The following is a 15,765-nucleotide window of genomic DNA, read 5'->3' as shown; positions in this document are numbered from 1 at the left end:
TGATAATTTTTCTGGTGTTTAGTTTTAGGAATTTAGAAATTAGTGCATCCTGGTCAGTTGACTGGCACCTGACGTATCGAACATGTGTATGTTGTGTCCACAGACACCTCCAGCGATGGAGAGGAGAGAACTCAAGGTCAGCTTTAGAGTCAGATACGGGATTTGGCTAAGAAACCATGAGTCCACAAGAATATTCTTTGCCTTTTTTAAAATGGTGAGCCTCATTCTGTGTTGCACTTCAAACAAAGGGCCTTATCAATGCAGGAGAAGAATGTGCCCCTTGCATAGCCTGTACCCTCAGGGGCATTTCTGGTTCTGTTTTCAGCCTCATAAGGCTGAGTAGACAGTAATTATAGGTTGAATCCTGCTCTCTCCTTTCATTTGCATGAAGAGAAGTGAGAATAAAGAGACTGGATGTGAAGGCAGAAAACTGAGGGTGGAAGGAAATATCCTGAGTGGGGTGGGATGGCGAATAAGAAGGGGATGTTTCTTTCCCTCAGATACTGTTAGCATTTGATTACAGTCATGTGCTACGTAACAAAAGGGATGCCTTCTGTGAAATTTGTCGTTAGATGATTGTGCCATTGTGCGAACATCATAGAGTGTACTTACACAAACTTAGGTGGTATAGCTTATTACATGCCTAGGCTACAGGCCTGTACATCATGTTACTATACAGAACAATATGAGACTTAAGTACAAGAGAAAATTATGCAATCAAGACATGAAGTAAATACAAGATGTGTGAGCCTGCTGCCCATGTAACATGGCATAATGCTTTACAGAAAACTTTTAAAAAATAATTAAAAGGACACTCTAATGATAAAAAGTTTAATATAGTAATACACCAACTAGTAACATAGTTGTTACTAGTCATTATTAGGTATTATGAAGTATGCATAATTGTACATGCTATACTTTTATATGACTGACAGCATAGTAATGTTGTGCTATGACTTGATGATGGCTACAAATTTTTCAGCCCCACTACCATCTTATGGGACCACCATAATATAGGTGGTATGTCGTTGACTGAAATGTTGTTGTGTGTGCGTGACTATATTAGCAATAACCCTGGCAGATCAGGACAATGGATGAATAATCCCCCCAAATGAGCATTTAAAAAATAGCTTCTTTATCGCCTGGATTTCAGAGTTTTCAATACAAATGCCAACAGTATTATGATCTAATATTATAATTTCAATGCCTTAAAAAATTTAATGTGTGGTTTTATAAGAGTCCTGTCCACTCCTGCCTTTTAGGAACATCCATAAAACCACTGTGTGGATTGGCTAATGAGTATTCTTCCTTTGCCTTCATGATTTAGGACTCCATTAGTTTCCCATGGCTCTGGGTTCATAGGCAAGCTTAATTGTTTCCAAGTTTGAGTTTACGTTGGGTGGGTGCAGAGCCAAGACTGGGAGCCTTGCCCTCCTTTTAATTTGCATGCCAAATGTCATTTTTCATTGCGCTATATGTTACCGTCCTTGCTGTGCGTTCTGTGGGTAGAGCCAAGACATATCATGCAGCACGCTGCTTTGCTCCTGCTCTTGTAATGTTGTATGAGTACTGCTGATACCATTCGTCATTTATTTCTTCACTTAGCCTAATATGCGTAGCATTCATTTCAAATGCAGTCACAAACAGGCTCGCCTGGAAAGCCAATTACGTGCCCCCCCCCCTCCTTTGTGTAATTTTAATAAGGCTGCCTGGAGTGTTCATGAGTACTTGAGAAGGGAGAAAAATTAAATGTGATGAAGGACACCGAAGAGACTGCCTGGAAAGTCATAGGATGGGGAGATTTGTGAAGGATTATGAAGCAAAGCCTGTGCTCTCGCTGATACTAAACACGCCTCTTGACCGCTGGGCGCAGTTTAAAATTCACTCCATGGAGCTTCACCTCGCTCAGCGCAGTCTGCTGTGATCTGTCCATTTATAATTTATTCATGCAAATTCTTAAAGCAAATCCCAGGCAGCCCGAAGAAAAAAGTTTATGAGATATTTTAGTGTTTTAGCATTTGAAAAGTGATTATTTTCATGCATCAATGAAACTTTTTTGCTATTATAGCAAATAGTGAAAATGTTTTTATAATGTCTCAGGAATGTAATAAATTGCTACTGTCCCCTGACACACCATGCTACTGACCACAAAGATTTATAAGGGGTACAAATTAGAGATTTTAAAAAGATGATCATTGTACGCATAATCATATTCTTGGAAAACAAAAATTCTTTTCAAGGTATTTTGATTATATTGTAAATCAGAAAAATCAAGCATTAACTAGAGACTATAGCTAATGAATATGTTTAGGTTCCTTCAGCCTATTTTTTTGTTTATTTTTCTAATCTGCTTTCCCCATGCTACTAATTGTTTTCAGTGGAGAAAAGCAGAACACCTTAGGGGACCCATATTGATACCATGGAAGGATGGGAGAATTTACTGATAAATTCAGGTTGAGTGTGAAATAGTGAGACAGCTTTTGTAAGTTGATGTTAAAGATGTAGAATCATTATACACTCATTATTTTGATCCCTACTAATACTAGGTGTTTGCATTTAGATACAAGTAAGCTATTGCTAATACAAATATGTATTATGCACAATGCATAGAGCAAACATGTAGTGTTCTGAATTCTGTGTCTTGTATATGAATAAAAATAATGATCTTATTTCAGAAATATTTTAATCCCCTTTTTAAAAAAATATAATAGGCGTGGGTCTCTAAGTGAATGTGAAAGAGAATGAGAAATCATCTGGGAATTAAATAGACCTTAGCAATATAATTTCATGCCAGCCTCCTTATAACTTACAACAGTACATCTCATGGAAGAAATGTGAAACCGGGCACAGCCTTGTCACAGACCATACAGTTGTCTGTGGTGTGGGTCTGACTCTTGCTGCAATGATGCCCTTGTGGATCTACTGCGATAGAGTCCATAGCACACCGTTCCTGCCACACATGATAAGCGTGGCATTACAGGATCTGTGGTCGGTGGCCACTAATATAAGTCCCAAGGTGGTTTACAGGATTATGGAGCCCTGGACAAACCTTTGCCAAGTTGTGAGAACCTCAGATGGTGGCATAAAGACCTTTTCTGCTATCTTGTCACCTCCTTGGTTCAATCCTTGGTTCCCATGAGGTTGAACTGCTAACCGCTTAAGGTAAGACCCCTTGGAGCAATACTTGCATTTAGATAGAAAACTGGACTTAAAGAGACCTTCGTTGGCTATGCTTCACTGGCCTAGATTATTCTTTTGCGCTTAGGAAACAGCCAGAATTTTCACTGAAATATCTTTGCAGTGTGGGTTGGGGTTGACTCATGGATATCACAGGTTGTCTTTCAAATTTAATCCCAGGCTAAATGGAGAGCTCTGCATTTCACACATGAGACCTTGACAAGAGCTGCAGGTTCAAACCCATCCTGGCCTATTTCAATAGAAATCAATACTATTTTGTTACAAAATGAAAAGTCCAGGAATGCCAAAACCAAATGACACTTCGGTCCAATAGTTGTAAACCTGAATCTTCTGGCCTTGTCAATCACTGTATTTGGTCATTTTTGAAACATATGTTTTTTATTGATTTCAGAGAGGAAGGGAGAGGGAGAAAGATAGAAGCATCAATGATGTGAGAGAATCATTGATCACCTGCCTCCTGCATGCTCCACACTGGGGATTGAGCCTAAAACCTGGGCATGTGCCCTGACTGGGAGTCAAACCATGACCTCTTGGTTCATAGGTTGACACTCAACCATGGAGCTATGCCGGCTGTGCTGTATTTTGTCATTTTTGTTTGTTTGTTTAGGCTCCACCCATCTCCCTAAAGGCTCTGTTAACCATGAGCTCCTTTATATGTTACTAGAGGCCTGGTGCATGAATTCATGCACTGGTAGGGTCCCTCAGCCTGGTCTGCAGGGATCAGGCTGAAACTGGCTCTCCTATATCCCCCAAGGGGTCCTGGATTGCAAGAGGGGGGTTCTTGGGCTCCCTCCTCTCTGGTTCCAGGTGTGTCTCCATAGAACTGCAGCTGCCAAGTCACCGCAGCTCTGCAGCTCTTGTGTTGAGCATCTGCTCCCTGGTGGTCATTGCACATTATAGCTACTGGTTGAATGGTCAAATGGTCAGACGGTTACTTAGGCTTTTATATACATAGATTGTGACATTAATCATAGATACAGAGTCTATTATGTAACAAAATGTCCATGGGTAAAAGAGTCCCACTCCCATCCACATCCACATTTCCAGCCCCTGCTTCCAGCCCTGCTCTGCTGGAGGTTCTAGTTTCCGACCTTTACTGTTTACCTGCCCAACTCAAGTCATCCTTTGGTGGTGGCTATCATCTGAGGTACCATAGGGATGGGAATGTGACTACTGCCAGGCTCTGAAGGTCCCACCTCTCTTTTCTTGAGACACTCCTCATCCCCAACTGGCTGCCTAGGCACACCATTTCTTAACTACTTGGATACCTGGGAGGTAGGAGAAAGCCTGACCGTAGAAAGTGGAGCATTTGGAGCCAATAGACCAGTTTGAGAAACTTGGTTAGCATTTCTGAGTCATTGTTTCCTCACCTAAAAAGTGGGTTTACAATACCTTCCTTGTGAGGCTGTTGTGAGGAACGGTAGAGACCATCAGAAAGTACCCAGGACAGAAGAGTGCTCAGCAGAGGTCAGTTCCTCACCCCTCCCTATGACAGGTCAATTCAGGTAAGAAGAAGAGAGGCAGGTGGGCTGCCACCACCTGGCCTGAGGATACTTCTGTAGGAGGTGACCCTAATGGTCAACAGGTGAGATCCTTCTAGTCCTTCCCATACTGTGTCAAACCCAACTTTATCTGCAATAATGCTATTTCCTCCTTGTCAATTTAAGAAAATTGAATTCTTGGGGTTCCTTTTATCTTTATTGTTTTGATGTGACGAATTTCTAAGTCAATTTCAAAGGAAAGCTTCCAAGCCTCTACAGTTTCCCTCTGCATGGTGTGTCATAAATACCTTAAGTATGTATTCTGATATTTCATTAATGCTAATGTCTGATGCTGACAATCACGCCGCTAAATTGTCAAATGATACCGCCTTTCCTTTGTTTTAGCTCAGATAGTGAGACAGATCATTTCATTTACAAACCAGTGACCATCTACATGAGGTAACAAAAGGAAGATGTAAAATAAACAACCAATATGGATTTGCAAGCAAAATTACTTTTGTTTATTTGAAAAAAACTTAATTTTTAAAATAATGGTTCTTAACCTTGGCTGTGCATTAGACTCATTGGCGGGAGCTTTTAAAAAATATTGGTGCCCAAGACTCACCACAGTTTAATAAAATCAAAATATGTGGGGGCAGGGCCTGGCCTCCTGTTAAAGCAGTAAGGCTTGAGAACCTCTACTTTAAAGTACAAACAAGGGTTACTGTTCAACACCTTCATTAATAAAATAGTTGGGAAACATATTTGTGGTCCAAAGAGCATAGAGCAATTACGTAACTGAAGAGAGTGGAGTTGGTAAAAACTATTTTTAAAAAAGAGATATTGAGATATTCTCTCACTGTTCTGGAGGCCAGAGGTCCAAGGTCAAGGTGCTGGCAGGGCTGTATTCTCTCTGGAAATTCTAACAGAGGATCCTTCTTTGTCTTCCAGCTTCTGGCAGCTGCTGGCATTCCCTGGGTTCTGGTCACCTGACACCAATCTCTGCCTCTTTCTTTACCTCACTTTCTCTTCTTTCTAATCTCCCTCTGTCTTCTCTTATAAGGACATTTGTGATCATATTTAGCGCCCAACCACATGACCCAGGGTAATGTTCTCATCTCAGAATTCTAAATTTAATTACCCTTTATCCATATAAAATAACACTGATAGGTTTCAGGTACCTGATCCTGATACAGTACCTGATATCTTTGGGTGGCCATTATTCAGCTTACTACTTCAATGTTATTTTAACTTTACTGTTCCTATAGAGTTATAGAGGCATTTTATAAAGGAATTGTGGCACGCAGAGCTCCTTGATTTGGTATTTTAATTAATAATAACCATAATAAGAGAGCTAATACTTACTGAATATTTACAATGTGACAGGCCTGAGGTAACTTCTTTAAGGCCTTGCTACTGAAAAGATGTTTGAGGACCAGCAGCATTGAAGTACCAGGAGCCGGTGAGAAATGCATAATCTTTGTTCTACATCATACTGCCTCAATCAGAATCTACATTTTACAAGATTCCTACTGATTTGCCTTAATATTAAAGTTTGAGAAAGTTTTTTTCCTGTACTAGCTTAGTTACTAGTAACCCTCATAAATATCCTTTAATGGAGCTATTACTGTTAGCACCTAGTATTTTGCAGATAGAACACTTGCTCAAAGTCACTTAATTGGTAGGAGTGGATCCTGTAATCCATCAGTCTTTTCCCAGAAGGTGTCATTAGCCATCTATGATGTCCTTTCATACAGTGAAAGATGGATGTTGACTCCTTAGCAACACAGAGAAACATATGTCCCAGCCTCCCTTGTAAGTCCCACAAGTTTCTAGTGACCTCCAACCTAGCCAGTTACTCAATATCAGCTCTATGGGATTTCCTAAAAACAGCATTTCTATACATATCATCCTAGATAAATTCCATAGACTTGCTATAAGGATCAGTTAGTCAATTGCTTGAGTATTGGTTAATGGAATCACTTTTATTTTGAAGAAAATTAAAAAGTGCCAGTTAGAACCAGAATATGACTCTAACCCCTGCCATCTGCCCCCTGTTCATTTGCATAGATGAAGAAACTGACGAGCAGATACTGCATTGCTAGAGAGTGGAGACCTGTTATGGTCTATGAAAGCAGTCACAATTTGGTCGTGCTTCCTGTCTCTTGATAACTTTATGTTCCCTGATTTAAATTAATAATTTCTCCGGAAGTGATGTTAGGTGTGCTGCCTCTAGGAGGCATGATGACATGAAGGTTCTATCCTCTCTCCTTTATCCGAGGATCAAAAATCATTTTCAGCTCAAACCTCCTTCCATTTTAATTATGATTGTGAACTCTCCACATTGTTTATTCGCAGCAAAACTACTCTTCTTAAAACAAATACTTATAAATAATTTGCAAGACTTATTTGTAAAGATTTTATTTTAGACCTATAATTTGGGGATGACAGTATTTGCCAAATTAGCTAGGTGTTTTCCCCACAGTGTCTCATTTATGCCCCTTGTAAGGTAAAAAGTATGACCTGCCTTTTACATATAAGAAAAACTTAGGTTTAAAAACGTTAACTCAGCCAGGGTCAAGGTTACACAGCCAGGGAATGGCGCAGCACACCTGGCTGCAATGTTACGTTCATTCCTCTAGGTGCCCAGGATTCTGTCCACTGTCCCCTTCATTAATCTTAGCTAGTCTTTATCTGTTCACCCTGCAATTCAGCTTGGAGACAGACACTTTCTCTATCAGTTGCTCTTTGACCTTCAGGTTGACTGAGGGTCAGGGAGCTATGCTGCTCATTTCTCAGCAGTGCTTTTGATTTGCTAAGTTACTGCCAAAGGTTGCTTGTTAACTTGGGGGAAAAATTCTATTCCAAGGAAAGAATGATATTATAATTAGTATTTCCTATTCAAGAAAAAAAGCTGTGTTAGAGAGGGAAAGTGGGCAGCTGCAATGGTACATGTCATTAAAAATATAAAACCCCTGATATAAGGTTGTATGTCAGATGTGCCTCAATAAAACATGATGCGTTCTCCCCAAAACCTTTTCTATTAATTCACCTCACTGTTTACTGTTCACAGGGTTCCTCAGATCTAAGATTTACAGAGTCTTTATTAAAGAATGTTTATCTTTTCTATAAAAGGGTTCACCTTGAAAAAATATGAGTATACAATTCTTGAAAAGATTTGCAGCAGTGAGAATGGCAGGTCCCTTCTGGAATGGCTCGCTGTTGGGGTATAGCTGAGATTTTGATGGATCATGATGTGAGCCTGCAGCCAAACAATTTGGAATCTTTTCCCACTGGTGAGAAGGTTCACATTGAAAGATGGGAAATGATCTTACAGCAGAAATCACAGTTGTAAGTTCGACTTACTTCTATTCCCCCAGGTATGCAAAAAATGTGATGTGAATTAAATCACCCTTAAAAGAAAAAGAAAACACACATTTATCTGAGGCAGGAAAGAAGCAATATGAATTCATAGGCTCTGCAAGTCATTGTTTAGACATTTTGAAGCCATGTGGTGGCTTATGAAAAAGCAACTAAGCCCAAGTTCTTCTCCATAAAGCTTTAGTATCATTTGGACAGTAACTGTGTTCTCCATATTTGAACTTATAATTACACTTAAAATAAAAATTGCAATCTGGATGGTTTTTCCTTGCTTCTGAAGATTGAGTTAAAACTAGTTGAAAACCCAATGTTTCTTGTAGTTTTTCAGCTGCTTATGGCTCAGTCAACTGGCTTTGATTTCTCCATCTTTCTTTCATTTGACTACTGTGTCCAATGATTTCTTCTTCATATCAGTGGTTCTTTTCCTTAATTTTTCTAAAACTAAGCACATATATTCATTATGTGTAGTGGGTTTATGCTGAAGAGTTGGGTAATGTGGTGGGATAAGAAATCACAGCACATAATAGAAATGAAAATTGAATGGATATTTCTGCTATAAAAGATGTTTAGTCATTTTCTTATCCCACCTACTTTTCTACCTCTCATCTATTTTCTTGCTTCCAATGCCCAACCATCCAACCCCAACCAGTTTCAGGCTTTATTTCTTTGAATATATTTACTCCTCTTCGTCTGATACTTCATTATGCATTTATTGCTGTGTTTAATGATGCACACATCGCTCTGAGGTTCTGTTCACTTTTCGTAATTATTTGTTCTCGGTGTTTTTCAGATTTTATGATCTCTATTGATCTGTTTACAAGTTTTCTTTTTTAATATATATTTTTATTGATTTTTTTTTTTTACAGAGAGGAAGGGAGAGGGATAGAGAGTTAGAAGCATTGATGAGAGAGAAACATCGATCAGGTGCCTCCTGCACACTCCCCACTGGGGATGTGCCCGCAACCAAGGTACATGCCCTTGACCGGAATCGAATCTGGGACCCTTCAGTCCGCAGGCCAAAGCTCTATCCACTGAGCCAAACCAGTTAGGGCTGTTTACAAGTTTTCTGATTCTTTCTGCTGTCAACTCAAATCTACTTTTGGACTCTGTTATGGGTGGCATTGTACAAAGACCTAAATCTCCAGTACCATATATTATGACCTTATTTGGAAGTAAAGTTATTACAGATGTAATTAAGATGAGGTCATGCTGAATTAGGGTAGGGTCTTAATCCAATATGACTGGTATCTATAAAAAGGGCCATTTGACCATACGTGCTCACAGGGAGAATGTCAGATGAATGTCTACAACTATGAGACAATACACTTCTGTTTAGACTTCCCAGTTTGTGGTACCTTGTTATGGAAGTCTTAGCAAACTAATATACATTCCTTTAGTGATTTTTTTTAAAAAATTTCAGCTAAAACCCTTACCCCAGGATTAACTTGCCCACCCAGTCCCAGGCAGTGTTGCACAACTGTCATTCAAGAAGTGGTAGGGGCACAATTCACCATAGCTAAGATCTGGAAACAGCCTAAGTGTCCATCAGTAGATGAATGGATTAGAAAACTGTGGTACATCTACATGATGGAATACTATGCTGCTCTAAAAAGGAAGGAACTCTTACCATTTGCAATGGCATGGATGGAACTGGAGAGCATTATGCTAAGGGAAATAAGCCAGTCAATGAAGGAAAAATACCACATGATCTCACTCATTCATGGATAATAGAGACCATTATAAACTTTTGAACAATAATAGATACAGAGGCAGAGCTGCCTCAAACAGATTGTCAAACTGCAGCGGGAAGGCCAGGGAGGGTTGGGGGACAGGAGGTGGGGGGGGGGTAAGAGATCAACCAAAGGACTTGTATGCATGTATATAAGCATAACCAATGGACATAAGACACTGGGGGATAGGGGAGGCTAGGGGACTGTCTAGGGCGGGGGGGGGGGGGGAAATGGACACATATATAATACCCTTTGTATTACTTTAAGCAATGAAAAAAAATAAATAAACATGAGTTCATGTCATGGCAAAAAAAAAAAAGTGGTAGGGGAGGCAGAAGAATTAGGTGAGGGCTTTTTCCAATGGACATTCTTCCACTTGGATATATGAGGAGTGGAGAATAATTACCCATAATAGTTACTTGAATAAAACTGTTCTTAAAACTGAAAATTATCAGAAAATGATGGAATCTTTCATAAATAGTCAAAGGCAGGGACAAGATTGTGGACAGAGCATGCTGGAAGACGGGGGTTGGTTGGCGTAAAATAAAGCTATCCCCTGAAACCCTGATCAGCCCATTGCACATCTCAGTGACATCTGCACACCAGATCATGTCCTTATCTTCCATGTGAGCTACAAACACACAGCCCTAACTTGCTTCTAAGTGTGAACTATAGTTCCTCTTCATTTATTTATTTCACCTCATTGTTTATTGATGCTATTTATGCTTTCTCCCATCTCAGTTTTCCCACTGATTGCAATGTTATTCTAGTTAATTTTCATAAATAAATTATTCTAACAATGGATTAAATATAAATTAGTTGACATACTTGTGCATCCATTTAGGTAAATACAGAATGTGACATTAAGTGTTTTATGCTACCATAAACTCTAGGCTTCTCTGATCATTAAAATTTTCTGAATAATAATAAATCACATGTTCCTCATTATCTTTCAGGTTCCTTTAAACCCCATGAATTTCAATAGAGAATAATAAAGAGAAATAAAAGTGAACCTAGCTAGACTTCTGTGTAAGATACAACAGAATAGAAAGCATACATACAGCTTCCTTTCTTAATGAAAGTATTTTTTCACTCCCATCAGTAGACCATTTTTCTGCCTTAATTCTGAGGGACTTCCCCAAACACCAAGATTGAATATAGTCATTTAAAGAAATTTAACCTTTGAAAATTGGTAACTCTCCTCCATTCCATAATTCAGAGTAATTTCTGGGCTCTTCCACCCAAGGCTAAAGCAATTTATTTCAAAGATACGTTACACAGGGAGGATTCTTGATCACTGTCTTCATTTTCTTTTTCTTCCTTTTATTTCCTTATCGTTTCAACCGTCCCTCCAACTCTGCCCCCCTCCCCCTCCTTCTTCACGACTTCAACAGAGGATTCATTCTTAGTTCCCAAGACCCTGAAAAGAGTCTTTTTCCTGAGAATTCTAGCAGAGCCCTTGTCCCTGGCCTGGCTGGGGTCACATCCCCATGTATGTGAAGTAGCCTGAAGAATGTGGCTGTAGTGGGCCAGGGCTTGGTTTTGATGTAAAACTGAAGAGTATGTTTATTGAATAATTCATTTCTTTCTCCAGTGAATTTAGCAGACCTCTTTTTGGAAATCTGAACTTCCATGTATAGATGCAGGGCAATAGAGAACTGTTTACTCCAATGCACTTCATGTCATGAGAGCTCCACAGCTTCCCTAGGTGGCCCCTCAGATTGGCTTTCACAGACCCCAAGGAATCTGGATCTCAGTAGCCAAGAGCTCAACTTAAGATCTTCCCTTTTTGCAGATCACTGACATGGAAGCATTTGGATAACCAGGGACATATATTTTTTTTAATACATTGATTTCCTTATCCATGGGGTATTTAAGAAAAGAATTGTGAAGCACATCCACTCTTCAAATCAACTGGAAATAAGCATATGCATTATATTTTGGGTTAACTCCAACAAATAATATTGGTTGGGAGCATATCAGTTTAATTATATTAAGACATAAATTAAATTGTTTTAACATAAGAATATTGGATAGTTATTCTCTGATGGAAAGAGCACTAGATATGAAGTCAAAACATTCCCATTCATTATCTGCTCAACCGTGGGTTGGTTGCCTAATTTCTAAGCATTGGTTTCCTCATATATAGAATAAGGGTAATACTGTGACTTGCAAGGTTATTTTGAAGGTTAAATGAGACTTATTAAATATCCATTATCAAGCTGGCAGTATACTAACATTGCTGAGTCTATGCTTAATTAGTTGTAACTCATCTTTAAAGCCACAAAATTACCCTCTCATATCACCATAGCCAAACACTCTCAATGTAGGAAATAACTTAGTATTGCTTATTTATCTTTATAAAACATTCCCTACATCTGTTCTTAGCACTATCTGTGGTGCTCCTCACCAAATCCAAGTCCATGAATTCCAAGCTCTTAAAATGTACTTTATTTTAAAATGTAATCAAGACATTTGAAACAGGTGTTAGAAAATGCGGTATATGGTTGGCAATAAATATTTTGGCTGTATGCCCAATGGAGAATTACTTAAAACTCAAAGTAGTTATGTGTCTGTAGGGTTCATGCAAATGGATTTATTTCAGTTTTGTGTATTTTGTAGCTGCTTTGAAACAAGCTTCCCTCTGCCGCATCTGTCATCTTTCCCTGAGGAGCATTCACAACCCATTTGAGTGATAGGAATTTTTCTGTAGTTTTTTTTATGGTGACCGGTCACAGGTGGCCTCACTCTTGGGCCCATCACTGGAGCTGTTTCATTTGTGGAAAGGCCCAGCAGTACTTAGGTGTTTATATTGAATTAAACATACACACATTGGCATATCTATTTTGTTAAGCTGGAAGATCTACCAGCAAAAATATGACAAATTTGATAGAGCTTATTATTTTCTCAATTCATTGTCATATCAGAAAAAAATGACAACTTTTCCCTTCAAGCTGAAAAATTTGAAATGTTTGATTTTTATAGACTCCCTACACACACACAGAAAAATAAAAGTAAAAAGAAAAAGAAAAAATATAAAAAGAAATATAATTAAATTAATTTGGAATATACAAGGAAATTAAAATTTAACTAGTTAATCCCATCCATTTTGTTCCTTAAAAAATATTTCATGCATCACTATTAGAATAGGGACTCTTTATTGCTTTGTACTATCTGGTTTATGTAAAAAAGTTCTATCCAGTAGGTGTCAGCAAAGTAATCTTAAAAATAATCATGGAGTTTCTCATATTACTGTGATTGCCACTTCTAGATGCACAAGAACTTTTCGTTCTACAGAGCAGATTTTATTTCAGTATATCTGCAATTTTAAAAAAAGATATAAAATAAAAGAAGAAACTTTCTGATTGAAAATAAATGCCTTTCTTCTCTTTTCCCCTCATGTAATAAAAAGTCCATTCTGTAATATCACATAGCAAACCAATGCAGCCTCATGGTTTCAGACACCACAATCAATCTAGCATACCTGAGTAGCACTAAAAGATGACATCATGCCAGGACTGGCGTGGCTCAGTGGTTGAGCTTCAATCTTTGAACTAGCCAGTGATGGCGAACCTATGACACGCGTGTCAGAGGTGACACACGAACTCATTTTTTGGTTGATTTTTCTTTGTTAAATGGCATTTAAATATATAAAATAAATATCAAAAATATGTCTTTCTTTTACTATGGTTGCAAATATCAAAAAATTTCTATATGTGACACGGCACCAGAGTTAAGTTAGGGTTTTTCAAAATGCTGACATGCCAAGCTCAAAAGGTTCACCATCACTGAACTAGGCGATCAGGGTTCGAGTCCTTGTCAGGGCACAAGGCTGGGTTGTGGGCTTGATCCCCAGTAGGGGGTGTGCAGGAGGCAACTGATCAATGATTCTCATCACTGTTGTTTCTTTCTCTTTCCCCCGCTCCCTTCCTCTCTGAAATCAATAAAAATAGAGTTTAAAAAAAGGAAAAATCGAACCAAACCACACCAAGCCAAATCATGAGGCCTGTCACAGTCTAAATTTGAGCACCTTTAATTTCAACTTATTCAAATCTATATATTCCAAGAAAAGGTCACAGGTAAACTGATCCAACATTAACTCCAAAGAGACTTCTGTGTTCTGAAGATGAGATGCTTGACTATTCCAGCAACTTCCAAGTTTTCAACATTTTGTCAGGGTGTGGTGATATCTCTTTGTGAACTCCTTTGCATTTCCTTGGTAATCAGTGATGTGGAGCCCATCACATATATTCATTAGCTATTGGGTACCTTTTTTTTTTTTTTTGCAAGGTGGCTCTTTAGTCTGGTGCCCATCTTTCTATGGGTAGTCTATCTTTTCCTAATTGATTTGTAGGAGGGATCTGAGATCTAGTTTCTATTTTACAAATGGTTTTGTTATTTACAAGCTGTGTGATATTAAGTGGGATATCAATCTACTGGAGAGGACCTTAAGAGAACAAATGTTTCAAACAGTCTTATGTACAATTTTAATGCTAATAAAAATCATGTTTTGTTATGAATAAGGCAAGTTCCTACAAATATTTATTGGCCAGGACACTGTTAGTTTTTTGTTTCCTGAGTCCTGAAAAAACTTTGAATGATAATATATACAGCCCTTGGTTCTGAATACTTCTACCCCTGACAACCCTTGAAGCGTTCCATTGCCTTATGGGATTTCTCTAGCTCCTATCCCTCCTCTTCCAGGCCTGTCTTTCTTCTAGCTTCTGCTGATCAAGAAACTGATGTTAAGAGATGCTAGGCAATTTGTCTGTGGTCCACACCTCCTAATAAGTGGTTGTGTATGGAACTCAAACCCAGGCCTGCTATGTCCAAAGGCAGCAGATTGCACGTGCACTAAATCATGCTGTCACTTGATAGAGTCTTGATGTTTGAGTTAGAAAAGGATATTGTTGAGCTACTGCTCAATTTCAGGCACATTTAGGACTTGCAATAACATTTAGGCTATGGCCTCTAGTCCTTATGCCAAGTCATCTTTCTGAAAACTTGCATTATGGATATATTAAAATCAACTGCTAAATCTAACATGTTTACTGAGCATCTACTGTGGGCATGATGGATACAGTGATGAGTAAGATATAGTTCTAGTTCCTATTTGTATGAAACTCACTATAAACAATTATTACAAAGGAGGTTAAAATGCTCATATAGAGGTGATAGAATACACGTGATTTTTTTGTTTGTTTGTTTTGTTTTGTTTTGGCATGAATACTATTGAATTCAGGAGCCTATCCCTCTGGTCTCTTGAGAACTTATTCAATCTATTATTACACCCTTTTCTATTGTCTTCTCATCCACATTTAAACATCTAAGTCCTTCCTCTCTTTTTTATTGTTATTTTTAAAATACATTTTTATTGATTTCAGAGAAGAAGGGAGGGGGAGAAGGGGAGAGGGAGAGAGAGAGAGAGAAACACTGAAGATGAGAGAAAATCATTGATTGGCTGCCTCCTGCATGCCCCTCCTAGGGATCGAGCCCACAACCCCTTAGCATATGCCCTGACCAAGAATTGAACCACTACCTCCTGGTTCATGGATCTACACTCAACAACTAGGCACATAGGCTGGGCATTTCTTCCCCTCTTTAAATGAAAATGATGCTGAGAAAAAACCTCCTTCCATGGCCTGACAATCTCCTAGCGCTCCCCATTAAATCACTTCTCTCTGTTTCCTTGTCTCCCCTGTCTTCAGTGCACTCAGTGTGCTGTTGCTACTGGTTCATTGAAATAGTGGTAGCGGTGCTGCATTTGAAAGATATTTCTCAGGCTTAACCTTTCTCATTTCTTATTATCTCACCACGTGGTTGGACATGCCTTTCTTCTGTTGGTTGGTTTCCCTTGTCTAGTTCTTCCCACGACTTCCCAGTCTCCCTGGAGGTTCTTTGTCTTCTCTTTGTCTCTCAGCGAACTGCCCTAGAAATTATTCTCTCAGTACACAATCTCTAGGCATCATCTCACT

At 38.8% G+C, this 15,765-nt stretch overlaps 1 long non-coding RNA gene across 1 annotated transcript in view; it reads left to right on the top strand.

Annotated features, from left to right (window-relative positions):
* Positions 1-9: 9 nt before the first annotated feature.
* LOC118655647 overlaps positions 10-15,765 on the top strand; it is a 33,238-nt gene continuing 17,482 nt past the window's right edge. The window contains exon 1 of the long non-coding RNA XR_004967326.1: positions 10-214. This is a non-coding gene — a long non-coding RNA (uncharacterized LOC118655647). The remainder of the gene's footprint in view (positions 215-15,765) is intronic.

The sequence above is a fragment of the Myotis myotis genome, unplaced genomic scaffold (assembly GCF_014108235.1).
Source record: "Myotis myotis isolate mMyoMyo1 unplaced genomic scaffold, mMyoMyo1.p scaffold_m19_p_5, whole genome shotgun sequence".
NCBI lineage: Eukaryota > Metazoa > Chordata > Mammalia > Chiroptera > Vespertilionidae > Myotis > Myotis myotis.
Note: the sequence above shows the minus strand (reverse complement) of the source record. Positions and strands in the feature narration are given on the sequence as shown.